Below are 17,213 nucleotides of genomic sequence, written 5' to 3'. Positions count from 1 at the left end.
TTCCCAAACACTGGAAAGAAAATAAAATCCAGAAACCTACCTGAAGATCATGCAAGCAACCCAAAACAACTATCAAAAAAACCCAATGACAGCCATCCAACAAAAACAAAAAATGGAACCAACAACTCCACAACGCACAGAACGCTACTTCCAAAAGAAACCATGATACCACAGTGCACTACATGGACACTACATGATACCTCAACAGCATCAACTTATCAAGACTACCCCTAACTGGAGCTGAATTATCTGTACTCTCCAAGGAACCAAACTTCTGCCCTGTCACAGAACCTGACACCATATTGACATTTGGAGAACTAGAAGAATTATTTCGCAGACTCAAAGAATTCTTTCACAACAAAGATGACATCAAAGACAACTACCTCGTCCCCACTAACAGTCATAAGAAAAAAGAATCATCTGACTGGACATCCCACAGTGGACAAAACCACACACTTGATCATTACAATGATTGCTTCAGGAAAAAAAATTGACTGTGAAATCCTTAACATTACATCCACCACAATCTCTCTACTGCCAAGAAGACAGCTATACAGTCCCTGAAATCCAAGCACCAGATAGCAAGCAAACCAACAGACAAACGGGGTTCCATCTTGATCTTCAACCATAATACCTACGTCAAACAAGGCCAACTGACAATTCTCCAACACCATATACTATAAAGAATTCAAAGAAGACACCACCCCACAACACAATTCACCCAAGAATTTAAGGATATCATCAAATTCTTTCCCAGACAACTCCAAAATAAACTCTATAACCTCATCCCCCACCAACCTGCCCAAGGGACATTTTACGTGCTTCCCAAGATACACAAACAAGAGAGCCCAGACACACTCATCAAAGCTGGCCATGGCATCCTTATTGAAGGAATATTGGGAATCATAGCAACCATCCCCAAACCACTCACCACACCACACAGCTTCCTCCAGGACACAACTGACTTCCTCCAGAAACTCAGCAACATTAACCACCTCCCTCAGAGCACCATCTTTGCCAACCTCGATGTCATCTCCCCATACACCAACATCCCTTCTAATGATGGCATTGTTGCCTGCCTCAGAGATCTACAAGACAAAAGACTGCACACAGATATCCATCCCAAACTTATCGCCAAATTCATCCATTTCATCCTCACCCATAACAACTTTACATTCAACAACAAACACTTTGTCCAAACCATGGGAATAGTGATGAGCACTATGATGGCTCCCTAAAATGCCTCTTCTTGGGCCACCTCAAGGAAGAATTAGTGGATAAATGCAACACGGAACCAATGATATATCTGAGTTACATGGACATTTTCATCCTCTGGACAGATGACCTAAACTCCCTCAAATTTTCAACTTCAACAACCACCATGCACCCAGCAAACTCTCTCTGGAACACTCCCATACCAGCATCAACTTCCTGGACCATGATCAGCTTCAATAATGGAAACCTACAGACAACTATATACAAGAAACCGCCAGATCACCACACTTACCTTCACAGATCCAGTAACCACCTCAAACACAGCCAAAAAAAAACCTGTTACCTAAAGCCCGGCAGTCAGAGACCACAGAATCTACTCCAAGGAGAAAGTCCAGGATATACACCTTAACACACTTAAAACTGCCTTCATCAAATAAGGACATTCCACCAGAGAAGTAGATTGCATCATGGAACAGGCCACCCAAATAACCTGATTGAATCAGATTCAGTATGGTGTAACAAAGTTCCTCCTCTACCTTGGTGGGTCCTGCGCTTATTGGCAGATTTGCTCACCTCAGTGATCTTCCCCTCTGGTGGAACCCACAGTCCGGGTCAACTCCTCCTGTGTCTGATCAGGAGTTGGGAGGTTTGGGGGGAACCTGGGCCCACCCTCTACTCCGGGTTCCAGCCCAGGGCCCTGTGGATCGCAGCTGTCTATAGTACCTCCTGTAACAGCTGCATGACAGCTACAACTTCCTGGGCTACTTCCCCAGGGCCTTCTCCAAACACCTTCTTTATCCTCACCACAGGACCTTCCTCCTGGTGTCTGATAACACTTGTACTCCCCAGTCCTCCAGCAGCACACCCTCTCACTCTCAGCTCCTTGCTCCCAGCTCCTCACACGCACACCTCACTGACTAACTGGGAGGTTTTTAACTAGTTCCAGCCAGCCCTTGATTGGCTTCAGGTGTCCCAATCAATGTAGCTATCTCCACTGCCTTCTAGAAAGATCTTAATTGGCCCCAGGTGTCTTGATTAACCTGGAGCAACTGCCATTTGGCTACCATGGTGCCAGGGATTTGTTTAGCCTGGGGCTAACATACCTGTTCCTCAATACTTTACTGTAGCCATCTGGCCTTGCCCCATCACAATGGAAAAAACAAAAAACCCTCCAACTGCACACCCCTAGTTATGATACACCATTCCACACGGGAAGCCATATGTGGTATCTTTAAACAATTACAACCCATACTTGATAGGGACCACATCCTGAAAGAATTCTTTCCTGAACCTTCCGGTCTTCAAACAACCCCTCGACTTCTCCAAGTTCATCATCAGAAGCAAGCGCCCCACAAACCAGGCCACACCACAACACACCTTTCAAGGTCCATGAGTCCTACACATGCCTATCAAAACACGTAGTGTACCTTATCCACTGCACTAACTGCCCAAACAACAACTATGTAGATGAAACCAGACAATCAGTATGTTCTTGAATGAATTTACAGAAAAAAATGATTCAAGACAAAAACCTGTGGGTGAACACTTTTCACAAAATGATCATTCCACATCTGAACTCGCAGTCCTCATCCTCAAAGGAAACCTGCACAATGTCTTCAAAAGACGAGCCTGGGAACTTCAACTCATAACTTTGTTAAACACTAAAAATCATGGACTCAATAAAGACACTGGATTGATGGCTCACTACAACAATCTATAACCCACAAACCCTTCCCTGTCCTATGACCACAGAGGTATTAAGTGCCCACTTCACCTTGAATGGTCTCTTACAACATGGGTTAACTCCTTGTGCTAAACAATCTGTTCTACCCTGTCTTTAGCTGTGACACTCTGAGTACCTTTTCCAGACCTGAAGAAGAGCTCCGTGTAAGCTCGAAAGCTTATCTCTTTCACCAACAAAAGATGGTTCAATAAAGGATATTACCTCATTTGCCTTGGCTCTCTAATATCCTGGGATCAACACAGCTACAACACCACTGCATGGAACATAATGTTACTCCACAGGTGTGAAGACAATAGTTAAGTTGACGTTTACTATGACAACTTATGTCAGCTTGTATCATGACACTCTGGTCAGGTTGGGGCATTTTCCATAGCATGCAACAGAGGCTGACAATGTGCACCCAGAAGAGTAGGATTTATGTATAAAAGATTTAATAAACTACTAAATCCCTCTGTAAACAATGGTAATGGTATTAACAGTTACATTTGTTCCACAATACATCATTCATGCTGGAAAAAAAATTGGGGGGAAACAGAAGGAAGTTTTTAAAGTAAAAAACTTGGTTTAAAATATTTTTCTCTAACAGAAACCATAATTAATCTATGTTAGATTCTAAACCTCTTCCAATCCATTTGTTAAAGCAGAACCATTTTTTTCCATTCTCAGATTTAAAAAACACACTTAAACCAGAAACTTCTGGAGTTTTTAAGATTTGCAGAAATAAGGTGTTGCCCTTTTATTTCAAATATTGGAAAGTTGACTAACTTTCAAATAGGAAACTTGAAAGGCAAACATTCATCCCCTATTAATGCAACCCTACAAAGTACTGTTTGTTCCTTAAAAGGGTTACAGCTTAACATCTGAACTCTAAAAAAATTCAGCAAAAAGTTACACTGAAATATTAAACTCTCCTTTAACAAAAGAGAAGTCTACATAAGTGTTTGCAAAGTGTTTGAATAATTGTACTTTATAGTTTGTCATACTGTATTTCTGAAGATTTGAAAACTGAAAAACATTAATACAATGAAAATATTATGGACTCAGTCAGGGTAATATAGACATATTAATTGAATTATATTAATTTTCAAATCTATTCAGTGTTTTCTATATTTTACTGATGCAAACAAATACGCAGAAACCATATGGAGTATTCTACTCAACTACATTTTATGTAACAGATGCTATGGCAACTGAGGATATAAACACAGTAACTGAGTATCTTGTATAAACAACCTCTTTGACAGGGATATGGATCACACAGCTTTCATATTTTAGGCAATACAGCAATCAAACTTATTACTATGAAAAGTTACTGGTAGCACTAGAAGATTAAAGATATTCCTGAAGATAAACAAGTGCAGGCAAAAGCAATAAGTTAACGAGCAGTGAGTTTGTCAAAAGTATTTTGTATCAACTTTCTGTAAAATATGTACAATAAAGTTAACTACACATAAAAACCTTAAAATTAGAAATGACAAATTCTTCATGAATTAAAGAATGTGGAAATTTGACTTGATCTAATCAAAAAAATGAACTAGAACCACACACAAACTTAAAAAATAATTCAGAGAAGCTTTCCATTAGTGAGTCGATATAACTGACCCCAAATAAAAAAGGTCCTAAATTGAGCTCAGAACAGGAAAGAGATTGAAACTTGGCTGATAAAACAATCCTAATTTCAAAAGAGAAGGAAGGAAGGAACTCAGAAGTGATGATCCAAATGTTTACCAAAACTCTGTTTGTAAAGGAAGTTGTGTTACAGAGCATTGCAGCAAAATGACAAAAACAAAACAATTCAACAGAAAAACAGGACAATTGAATTCAGAACTGTATCTGTTTTTAGAAGACATGCACTCCTGTCAGAATGGCATACCGGTCATGTTTTGGCACATTTGGATTGGCCTGGCTTATCTGTAAGAGCCAGAAGTCAGATTCCTCTTGTATGGTGACTGCAGCTTTCTCTGCAGACTTTGTAGTTTCATTTTTTTCTACACCTTGTCTGAAATGTATAAACCATGCTGATTGTATAGTCCTTGCATAACACCAAACTCTGCTTCTGTCCAAAAGACTAGGCAGTGCATCAGAATCCTATCTTCTGGGTAATTCACAGCTGAAAACAGAGGTTGTTACAACCCTGGCTGAGCTTGTTGATAGTCACCAGGTTGATGTACTGGACCAGAACCACAGATCTCATGTGCTTTGAAGCCTACTGTCTGGACATGGCTTAGATTCACTATGTTTAAGTTTGGCCTTTCAGGCACACTCCTGGGGACAGACTCAAATGCTGGTACCAATGTGGGATGTGGAACCAAGCAATCCAGCTGCCCTAGGTCTCAAGACCAGTGCTGCAAGGTGGGAAGGTCCCAGAGCTCAAGCCCAAATGTTTCACCACAGTTAAACAGCCCCGTAGCCCAAGCCTCATGAGCCTGAGTCAGCAAGCATGGCCGGCCATGTGTTTTTAACTGCAGTGTAGACATATCTCTGAGAACTCCATGGGTAACTGCTAAAATTTCCAAGATCGCTTCCACTAGTTCCTTAAGTATCCTATGGGGATGTACTTGTACTCATCCTTAGCAATCTGTCCATGTTTCCACTTTTTGTAGGATTCCTTTTTTAATTTCAAGTCATTAAAGAGCACATGATGGATACCATGACAACATCAAACAATATTTTGAAACATCCTACCAATAATAAATCTGGGACTAATTTACAAGATTCCTAACAGTGAAAAAACCTGCATCTATTCTAACGGTTTTGTAACAACTGAAAACTGATGGATGTCAGACTTCACCTCAAACTTTCTCATCACATATCAGCTTCAGGATGGTATGGCACTTTGTAGCAAATATTACTGGCCTTGACACTTTTCAGACAGTTCTACTCTTTATCAGAGCTACGCTTTTCTGGCACATATAGCTTGATGCAGAAGAAACTACAGTGCACAGCTTCATTTCACCCTCTCGTAATCCAAGATTTTTGCACCACTATCCGCTTCAGTGATCATTTCCCCATAGATTCTCTTTTTCTGCTTACATGGCAAGACACCCTAGGTCAAATACATAGACAAGCTATGCCATTGATTCTCCCTTTCACGGCTACTGTATCACCTGTTTTACTTCAGTGGAAAGCTTCCCCCAACCCCCACCCCCACACCAAGTAGAAGAATCAGATCTGATAAGTCACCAGTTAGGAGCCAAAATATATTTCAAAGTGAAAAAACTGTAGAATCACAATACGATTTATGCAGTACTGTACCTACAAGTGGACTAAGTGCAGCACATGGGGCAAAAATTTAATTTACCCTGTGTTCATTTCCATTTAAAAGCAGAACATAAACCTGAATATTTGATTGCATCTGATGTGTAAGAGATGCACATACTGAGACAATGTAAAAATATCAGGTGCTTCCATTGCAATTAGTTTGGCAAAACTAAATAAATTAGTAAATGATACTTTTCTCTTTGTATTAGTGAGGCTAAAACAAAGAAGTTCAGTTCTTGAGTTTATTCAAATTGTTTTATTTATATAGTGTTTTCCACTATACAAAAGAACCATATGTAGAACAGTTGAGGGTCAATAGTTATAAAAATATAGATTTAATATGCAATCTCTTTAGTCATAAGTAAAGTCTCAGTAACTTGAGAAGAAAAAGTGTCTTGCAACAGAAAAAAATGAGTATGATGGGAAATATCTATTAAGTAGTGGTGAGACTGTGATATACCAGGGTATAATCCATACTAATCAGTAGCTATGTCACCCCTGTCCTGTAACCTGAGGTTCCCTTTACAATGCCTTGCTGTAGTAGCTTCCAACCAGGACTGCTCAGGGCGTCCAGCACATAAGTCACTCCCACCTGCCTGTGGGTGTTGCAGCCAGACAGCCACGCCATGCCTCCTGTCAGCCTTAAAAATTAAAACAGGGTGACCCCAACACACTCCCAGTCTCAGATTCCCCTCCACTCCTTGAAACATATGTACTGTATTGCCCAGCCTTCACGTGGATAGTGCTAATATATCATGTCTGTTACTCCTTTAAAGGAATAATATACACACAATTTGTTACCACAAATAAAGTTACCCAGACACTTCAACTTGAACACAACAGATTAGATAAGACAATAAAACAAATGTATTAACTACAAAGAGAAAAATTTTAAGTGAATACAAGTATTGAGGCATAAAAGTCAGAAATGGCAACAAGAAAAATAAAGATAAAATGCTTACTGGTGCCTAACAAACTAGTTTATAGATTCAAAGCAAAGTTTTCTCATCACATGCTTTCAGCAGTCTTATTGAACAAACTCTTTAGGTGAGGACTCCTCCCCCAGAGTCCAATGGCTGCTTCCTTTGTCTCTTCTGGTACAGTGAATGTGATGGGGGGGGAGGTGTTTGCCCCTGCTTTTTATCGTTTCAGTCCCCCTCTTGAAAAACATTTCCAGCTGGGAGCCTGACAGGTTGTCTGTGTGAAAGGAAGGAAGGAAGGAAACACCATGCTGTTTCTGTGCTAAGATGTAGATTTTTGCCCCTGCCCCCTTTCCTGCCAAAGAATGACCATTTAGCAGGTAATGGTCCATCAGCCTTGTTTACATCTGGCTGAGGAATCATCTTACCCTTTGTCTCTGAGGAACTGGTTTGGCCACTGGCCAGACTTATCTAGAAAACATACTTTTAGTCAGTTTATGTTTATAACTTCACATATAATGATGCTATGTGCATTTTGCCATGGTATTACTGAGCAGCAAATTATAAGTTTTCACATAACTTAGAAGACATACTTCATACAAAGATTATTACAATAATGTGTAGGGTGTTAACACAGGGTAATATTATGTCACAGAGGGTATGTCTACAGAGCAAAGAAAAACCTGCAGCTGGCCCATGCCAGTCAAATCGGGCTCATGGGGCTGTTTCATTGCTGTGTAGACTTCTGGGTTTGGGTCCCAGAGCTCCAGCTTCAGTCCTAGCCCGGAAGTCTACACAGCAATGAACAGCACCGCTTCCCAAGCCCTGCGAGCCCAAGTCGGCTGGCATGGGCCACATGTGGGCTTTTCGTTGCTGTGGAGACATACCAAAAAAGTACAGGGAAGAGAGGGGAGTAGATAAATATGCATTAAATTCAAAATGAACATAAAGAACCAGCCGCACAAGTTCTCATATTTTAACAGCTGTTACTTTGATTTTTCTCCAACTGAGTAGGAAAAACCTAACACGGTCCCTACTTATGTGAGTGATATACTGTAGATTCTCAGTGCACTATCCATAGGTTTGGAAGGATTAGTTCTTTTTATTGGTGTATGTCAGTAAACATTGATTTAGCCATCCACACACATACCAACAGAAAAATATTTCCATCAGTAATACTGAAATTTACAGATAGGCAAAATAAGAAGAATGCTGCTTGAGAACATATTAGTTTGATTTGAGGATATTTACTTTATATATTTTGACATGTGATGTGGACATAATATTTAACAATTATAAAGCCTTAGCTTTTTGAAACTCAGTGTCTACTGTGATTAGTATTGACTGACCCCCCCCCATAATTTCCTGCAACTGTGAAAATTTAAATTGATAAAAAAATTAAGAAAATGCTTTAAAATAAACATTGATATGATCTGTTGAAATTATTTTTTAAAAAAGTTAGTTTTGCCAAGCCTGACTATCCACAGTCATGTACAATTACACACAGCCCATATGTCCTCCTTGAAATCTGATTTACTGTATAACCTACCACTACAGATCAGTCACCTTTAAGAATCTATTCCTTGGCTGCGAAAGTCACTATCTGGTATGTTATTTGGAAAAAAAAAATCAAAATACAAAAGGGTTTTTAAAAGTATTGTTCGGCACACCAAGTGAAACAAGCGGCAAGAACCACCTGCACTGGATTCAAAACATACTTGAACTGCTTGACTGAGAAATAGTCAGTATGTCTACAGTGCAATTAAAAATGCACAGCTGGCCCGTGTCAGCTGACTACAGCTAAGGGACTCAGGCTAAGGGGCTATTTAACTGCAGTACAGCCGTTCGGGATCGGGATAGAGCCCAAGCTCTGGGACCCTGCAGGGTGGGAGGGTCCCAGAGCTCAGGCTGCAGACCAAGCACAAATGTCTACACTGTAGTCAAACAGCCCCTTAGCCCATGACATCTGGCATAGGCTAGCCACGGGTATCTAATTGCAGTGTAGACATAACCAGAGAGAACTTACTTTGGAACAAGAAAATGGCAATTACTTTGGGCTGGCAGCTAAAGCGTGACCAGAACAAAATATACCTACAGATGTTAGATAACAATATTTCACTTACAGATCAGAAAAATTCTCCACGCATTTCATCTTTCAAAGTAACTACAGTTTTGCCTTTATTTACATCTACCTCTACTGCTTAGGAAAGCTTTGCGGCTACATATGCACCTCAATGCCACCTGATAATTTAGTGTTCACACTCATTCTTAAATAGCAAAGAAAACCACAAAAGATAGAATTTGGAGTCTTTTGACTGCAGTAGTCTTCTGCCATAAGGTTTAAAGGGGATATTGTTCATAACAAAGGGCTCTGGGGTTGCGTATCCTGCATTCAAGCGGAAGTAGCATGTTCTACATATATTAGTACAGAAGCAACCAGAGCAATACCAAAAGAGGTTGCAAAAATGGAAGAGATAAGGAATACTGACTTGAACCTTATTGCAGTTACTGATGGCAACTGTTCTTTTTCCAGCATCATCTTCTGATCAAGCAGTAAAAAGAGATGAACAACACAGACTTCCTGACATAATTTCCATTGGACCTGTGAAAGATCTTGGAAGATAATGCACTACAGTTTCATATTCTCACAGCTATCACTAGAAGAGTTAGCAAAACTAGAAGATATTTCAATAATACTTATATGCTCTCAAAGAAATATTTCTCTCTGTGCTTTGATGCACAACTGTGGGGAGCACCAATCATTTTTCCCCAACAGCTACACAAAAAAGAATATCTGACAGAACTACACCACCCCAGACAGGAAAAATTTGAAGTTATCCCTTACCTTTCTGCAACTATTTTGTCCTCCTCGCTTCCTGCACACATCTCTTTTCAGCTGTGTTTTAATTCAATACATATATTGGTAGGTATAAGTACATCATAAGCATCACATTTTCTCAATATCCTTTTTATTTTCTGATATTTACCACTGTTTGTACCTAAGATTTAAGACCTTTTAAAAATGGTATCTAATTATGAAATGAATATGTGCCTCACCAGTCACCATGATTTTTGCACTACAGCCAATAGTTCTTACATAAATATTTGTCTATTCTATCTACCATTAGTTACGTGTTCCCAAACCTCTGCAATGAAATATAATTTTTTTCTTCTCTAAAGGAATGGGTGGAGAGGGAAACAGTTAATTGTCTATCTTTTCATCCCAAATTAAGGCATCTTCATCCACTGGACAACAAATATCAAATCTGCAAATAGGAGGATGGATATCCTCTCACTTACGTTAGCCTGTTTCCTGACCTAAAGCATTTCCAGCTTCCCATCTAAACAGGATACCGTGACTTAGTTATTGTCACAATTTCTGTTCTCTGAATTGGGCACTTATTTTTAAACTGCATCCTGAAGAATACATTTGCCATGTAAATTTGGGATGCTGACCTAGGGATTAAGAATATCATTTAAATAAAAAAATCTATCAGAGTGATTTCAACCCTGGAGTTCTAATAGGCTTTCACTCTTCTTTTTAAGTGAAGGGGGGAAAGATGGTTGAAGGCAGATGGCACATGGAAGGAGATGGGGGGGTGGCATTTCTCAGGCTGCCTCTTGCCAGGATGCCCAGCAGCGAGGAGGCAGCAGCTCCCTCTGGCAGTGGCACTCACCATGTGTCCGTGCAGCATGGGGAGGGAGAAAGCAGCAGGGCGGTTGGCTGAAGGCTGAGCAACCCCCGCTACCTGGGGCTCTTTCTCCTTCCCTGCTGCTAGAGTCCCAGCACTTCTTGCTGCCTGCTTTGCAGACTGCCTACTGAGGTGAGTCAGAGTGGCATCTTCAAGATTGGGAAGAGGAGTGGTGACATGGTGCTCAGTGCCAGGCAGCTCAGGTGGAGCCCCATCCAGCCTAAGAGCCTCGGGGGTGAGCAAGGGAGCAGGCTGGGGGGCAGCGAGAGTGGGAAAAAGGGGGTGTACCCTGCAGCTTCAATGCAACCCAGCAGCAGGGGGGTGCATTGAAACTCCAGCAGCCTCCAACGTGCCTATCAAGGAAAAGGAGATTTGGGAGTGTCATATTCCCCCTTCCAACAAAAAAATGACTGATAAATAATTCTCCAACTTTTTGTTAACTGAGATGATCCAGCCCCAAGCACCATCCCACCCTGGCAACACCCACCCTGATGATGCATGGGGGACTGTGCATCCCAACTGTGTTGCCCCTTTTGTTGGTCTTATTTTGAACACTTGCTAAATTGATTGAGTATAGTTCAGGCAGGGAGGGGATACCTGCAAGCTCTGTAAGGGGCTGGGCAGCCACGGGACAGAGAGGAGAAAGAGGAGGTAGTTGCTACTGTGTATTGTGTACATACATATCAAGTTTCAGGGCATGGACACAGAGGAAACATAGAGGGTGGTCACGTGCCCCCACAGAACCTTTTAATTGTGCCCTCCCCACTATCCACAGTTATGCGTCACCTCTGGTTGAAGGGTTCTCTACTGTACATATTAATAAAATATAAGTATTTTACAGTATTGGGACCATAATATGCATACATAGACAGATTCAACTGACATTCGACTCAAACATCTGATTTGTTTTTGTTATTTAGGGTAATGGAAAGAAATAAGAAGTTTATATTTCAGAAAAAGTAGAGCCTCCAGAGATCCAAATTACGATATATAAGAATAGCAGTATCATTTCTAGCTTCATTGTATTTATTTTATTTTATTTTACTTTATCTGCTCTGACCTATTTCACTATGCCAAATGGTAGTACAAACAAAATTTGGATAATTTTTAAGAGGCTACAGTAGATACAGACCAGTTTCAGAACTTAATTACATTTTTATAAAAAGTGAGAATGAAACTGCTTAACAGGGGTGTTGTAAGGCTTCATTCATTAATTGTGCAAAAATTTGCTAAGTTCTTTGGATGGAAGATGTTGCAGAAATGCAAAGTATTATGTTAATTTTTGAAACCTCACAAGCTAAATGCCATTCTTCTGAAAGACTGCATAATTATACACATACAGCCATAACTTTTTACTGTATAATCCATAAACTATCCTACAAACATATATTTAGAACTTGGTTATGAGGGTGTTGACATTTAGAAACAAGAAAAATGCTTAGATCTGCAAAACAAATGCTTTCTTACATTCTTCTTGTACTGAACAAACGTTAACTTAACTAGATCAATATGTATTTCCTTGAAGCTCATGACTTCATCTCTACTTTTTTTCCTCCATCCAAAATACTAAAAAGGGCACATGAAATAAACATTTTCAGGCTTATTTATGGAATTAATATCCATTGACGCAAATGTAAATCTAAAACAATATAATGGTTTACAACATAAAAATCATATAATCAAAAAAACTTTTTTAAAAATAAAAAACTATGACGTTTATATTATTGCAAAATATGCTGCAAATATGAAGTCAGGACATATGCAATCATACTGCCATCAATAGGGCAACAATACTGCTAGCAGAGCTATTGGAGCTGGCATGTTGATTGGATTCGACACCTACACGAACAATAGGTTTCATGAAAAATATGAAGTGTTTTGGTATTAAGCATGGATGGTTAGGTTTATTCCACCAAATTTATTCCTGTTAAGCCTGGATCTGCAAACATTTATGCACAGGTTTAACTTCAAACACAAGAGTAGGCCCATTGGCGCCAATGAAAATACTTGTGTTTAAAATTAAGCCCACGAATAAGTGTTTGCAGAATTGGGACTGCAAAAGGCATGCATTACAACATTATTCTTTATTGCACTATAGACACCATGACCCAACAGTTACATAATTAAATAATGACAGTTGAAAGGATTTAATTTTCATCTTTAAAAGGCAATAGACTTTCTGAACAAGTAACTATAGGTCTACTATAAGGCAATTAAGAAGAATGCAAGTCAGTGATGTGATATTAACCAATTGTTATTGCAAATAAAAGTCAATACAGAGTTTTCAAATGCGAGACCAACCACTGACCGAGATTTCATGTCCTCTGTTGTCTTCTACAACTCCAACAGAGAACATTTTGTTTTTAAATGACTGCAGTTTTCTTTTTAGTTACAACTGTTAGTACTTAATAAACAAACAAACTACATCTTACTGATGCCTGAAATCAATTTAGATTAATCCAATAACTAATAAACACACTCTCTTTATATGTTTCACTTTTAGTTTTAAAGTGATACTCTCAACTGAAAAAAACATTGGTCTGAAAATGTTTTACCTCCTATTATTATTATAAGTGCAAGACTAAAATAGCAAGAAAATGGAACAATATAGATTTTCTTGCTATGTGCATTTGATTATACATAAAATTGTCAATTTCACTCTTTCCTCTGTACTGTCGATTTCAACTACACCTCTACCTCAATATAATGCAACCCGATACAACACGAATTCGGAAATAACGTGGTAAAGCAGTGCTCTGGGGGTGGCTGCACACTCCAGTGGATCAAAGCAACTTCAATATAACACGGTTTCACCTATAATGCAGTAAGATTTCTTGGCTCCCAAGGACAGCATTATATCGAGGTAGAGGTGTATATGAAGATTTATTTTAAAAAGTACAAAAATGAAATTATAAAACATATGAGTGAGCAGGGAGACTTCAACTTATCTTTTGAAGTAAATTAAATTTCAATGGGATGGTGGTGCTCCTTTACATCAGAAGCTAACAAATTTGCTTGTCAGCAAATAAGTACATACGGTAGATATATGCACAGATATATTTTGTTGTTGTGGTTTGACACAGGCTATATGCACCATAGCCCTTATTCTTAGACTGTTCTGTGCAGGTGGACCCTTATGCCAATACCTTGAAGTTAACAAGGCTCCTGGGAGAGCAGACCCTTGGCGCCAGTGCAGCTTGCAGTACCATGGCCTATAGTTTTTGTAATCAACAACAAGAACAAAAACATGGTGCTCACTTCTCTTGCAGAATTGGATCCATGGTTCATAGCTTTGTTTCCATTTTGAGGAAATTTGTTTTAATAAAGTCACAGCAGCATATGGCACTAGCATCTTTATTTTCAAAGTGGATATGGAGTTGGACACTATTTCAAGCCATCTGATGTTTCTTCCTAAGCCTCCTTGATCTGCTATCTGATTGTATACTTAGGATAAAAATCAGCAAACCAAAAGAATTGGGAAGGGGAATAAATATCAGCCATTCAAATTGTTTATTTAATGAAATGAAGAGTCTAGCTCAGAACAGCTTCCCTTTTTAAGAAAAGGTCAAATGCACTTACAATTTTGAATTTATTTTCAGAGACTATCATCAAACATACACCAGAACTAATCTGTAACAAATGTTTTAATTTTGTATGAAGAACAAAAATAAACCCATGATATAATATAATTAAAAAAGGAATTAAATTAAGCTCAGAAGTGCTTAATAGCGGATTTCTACAGATGTAAACAATCAAATAGCATGCATTAGCAACATGGTAAGGGACAGTCATATTTGCCACTGCCACATCTAAAATAATTGGTTATTCACTTAGCTGACTGAATACTACTATTTTTTTTTAAATAAAGAATAATTTCTAAAGTATTCCTTGGAAAAGTTCAGTTGTTTAGCAGAAGACCACCCTATCTTTTACATTATTTTTCTGATAGAAAAAAAACTAGAGTTCAAAAAAGGAAAAAGCATTTGTTATTTTAAAAGTAGACATCTACATTTAAGTTCTGAAATAGCTGCCTGCTCTACATGCTTCAGGGAATGTTTACATATACGTCTATGGTTTTCTTTGGCAGGGTTGTAAAACACACAACCTTAATCCAGTTCCCGTAACAGAAGCTTGTTTACAGCTGTTCTTTCTTCCTCCAACACACTCAGTAATTCAACTCCTTTTCAGACCTTAGTGCTCTTTCATAAAATTATATCAGAGTAAAATAGATGTATTTCAATATCTGACAGAATAGTCAATCCTCTGTACATAAGCTAAAGCACAAACACATCAGTTTTGGCGCATATGCAATTTAGGATTAAGTACAGTCTTTAGCACAGAACGACAGTTCAGGTTTGAGAAGAGAATTGTTGTAGTTCCTGGAAGACACCTACTGTGCAGTTCCATCCAGAAAATACCCATTTTTCTCTTTAAGTGCGTTTAGTATCACAAGCACCAGGAAGAAACCCCATTTCTTCTCTTCAGGGATGAGAAATGGCTACAGCCAGCGACAGGGGTCAAAGTAACCCCTCTTCTCTCATTATATTTTGGCAACCATGACATTGCCTTTGCTTTTCTCTATCCTCAGAACGTGTGGGGTTTGTTGGTTTTGGTTTTTCCCCCAAAGGTAATAACTTATTTATATTCAAATTAAAATGTGAATATATATAAAATATACATAAAAACAAAGTCAAGCTGACGGTCAACAGACATATTTAGGCAGCCTCTACTTGCAATGCAGGATTTATCCAAATCTTCTGTCTGAAAGGTATGAAACGTAAGGGGGATTCACAGTCTCCCAGTGACAGTGATGGGAAATGCAGTATGTCAGAATTTGAAGGAGCATAGAGGGAAATCACCACCAACATATCAAGAAATCTGCCATGTTAACTACTTATGCTAAACAATCTGTTCCATCTTGTATTTAGCTTTGACACTCTGAGTACGTTTCCCACCAAGAGCTCTGTGTAAGCTTGAAGCTTGTCTCTCTCACCAACGTAAGTTGGTGCAATAAATGATATTTTCTCACCCTGCTTGTCTCCCAGTAAGAGGCAGACTTACCCACCCCACAAATCCCTAACATGGAGAAGGGGCTGAGAGAAAACTATGGGAAAAAGGAGGAAAAATCAGTCTCTCCCCCCACCCAGTCCTTGATCAGGTTGAGAACCAGTGGAGATCGCTAATGCTCTTATTTACACAAACATAGAACAAAACTTTGAACTAATCCAGAAGTTCTGAGGTATGCATATTATTAGCCTATATAAATACATGTCCTCATTACTTTTATTCTGGTCTTCCCTCTCTCTTCTCATTCTTATTGCTTGCCAGACTTACTGCATGTGTTTTAGGCCCGGATCCAACCTCATTTGCATAGGCTGACCCCTGTACCCCAAGCAAAGCCTCAGTAACCTCAACAGGACACTATGTGGGGGCAGGAGTCCATCCAAGCAGATCAACTTTCAGGATTGGGACCTAAAAGCAGTAAGCTCCTTTGAGGCAAGTACTGTGTCATTTTATGTGTTTGCACAGTGCCCTGCACAATGGGGCCCTAGACCTGACTAGAACCTTAGGGCACTACTGCAACAGCATACATAAAGAATAATGATCTTCGAGAAAGAGGGACAGCACAATGGGGGATGGAGGAGGAGATATCATTATCAACACCCTACCCCCATCTACCACTGAGTGGGGACTGGGAGAATTGTGCCCAGGAAGAGAAGTGAGTAATCATCATCATCAACACTCCCACACATCCTCCCCCAAAACACACCCTGTCCCCGTGAGAGAGGAGAGGATCCTCCCTCACAAACACAAGAAAGAGAACTGGGGAAAGGGGAGAGATTATTTTCATGCCTTCAGATTTCAAGCACAATCACTATTTGTGGTCCTGAGCAGAGGTTTTTACTACCCTGGTCTGATATTAGGCTAACGCAGCAGCCAGTTGACACAAGCCCACGGGGGTGGAGATGTCACCACCAGCTCTGATACACTACGGAGCCCAGGAGGCACCAGCCAACCCGCAGCCACACTCGGGGAGCGGGGCGCCCAGCGCTCCACGGGCAGCCCAGCGGCGAGGCACAGGGCGCGGCGGCACTAGGAGCGCGCAGCCTAGCAGCGAACTTACCCCGACCGGCTTGCGCCGCCGCCTCCTCCTCCTCCTCCTCTCCGGCCCGGACTCAGCACGGCGCCCGGGTCCTACTCACCCCGCGGCCGGGGGCCGGCTCCCTGCCCCCGCCCGCGGCGGCTCCGCCTCCTGCTGTCACCGCCGAGCTCCGGGCAAGGACTTCGCCGCTACACCTCCCCTGGGCGGGCCGCCTCCTCCCCCGGGCGGTGCCGCGGCCCGAGTGACAGCGCGGCTCAGCCACTCAGCCGCCAGGCCGG

General features: G+C 40.4%; 1 protein-coding gene across 2 annotated transcripts in view; it reads right to left on the bottom strand.

Moving 5' to 3' along the window:
* LNX2 (ligand of numb-protein X 2) overlaps nucleotides 1–17,213 on the bottom strand; it is a 92,764-nt gene that overhangs the window by 74,761 nt on the left and 790 nt on the right. Inside the window, exon 1 of one of the 2 annotated variants that reach the window (XM_045017003.1) lies at nucleotides 16,957–17,043. The exons of the other annotated variant lie outside the window; for it this stretch is intronic. The gene's annotated coding sequence lies outside the window, so the exon portion shown is untranslated. Of the gene's footprint in view, nucleotides 1–16,956; nucleotides 17,044–17,213 lie in introns of those variants that run through there. 2 annotated transcript variants of the gene reach the window in all.

The sequence above is a fragment of the Mauremys mutica genome, chromosome 1, assembly GCF_020497125.1.
Source record: "Mauremys mutica isolate MM-2020 ecotype Southern chromosome 1, ASM2049712v1, whole genome shotgun sequence".
Taxonomy (NCBI): Eukaryota; Metazoa; Chordata; order Testudines; family Geoemydidae; genus Mauremys; species Mauremys mutica.
Note: the sequence above shows the minus strand (reverse complement) of the source record. Positions and strands in the feature narration are given on the sequence as shown.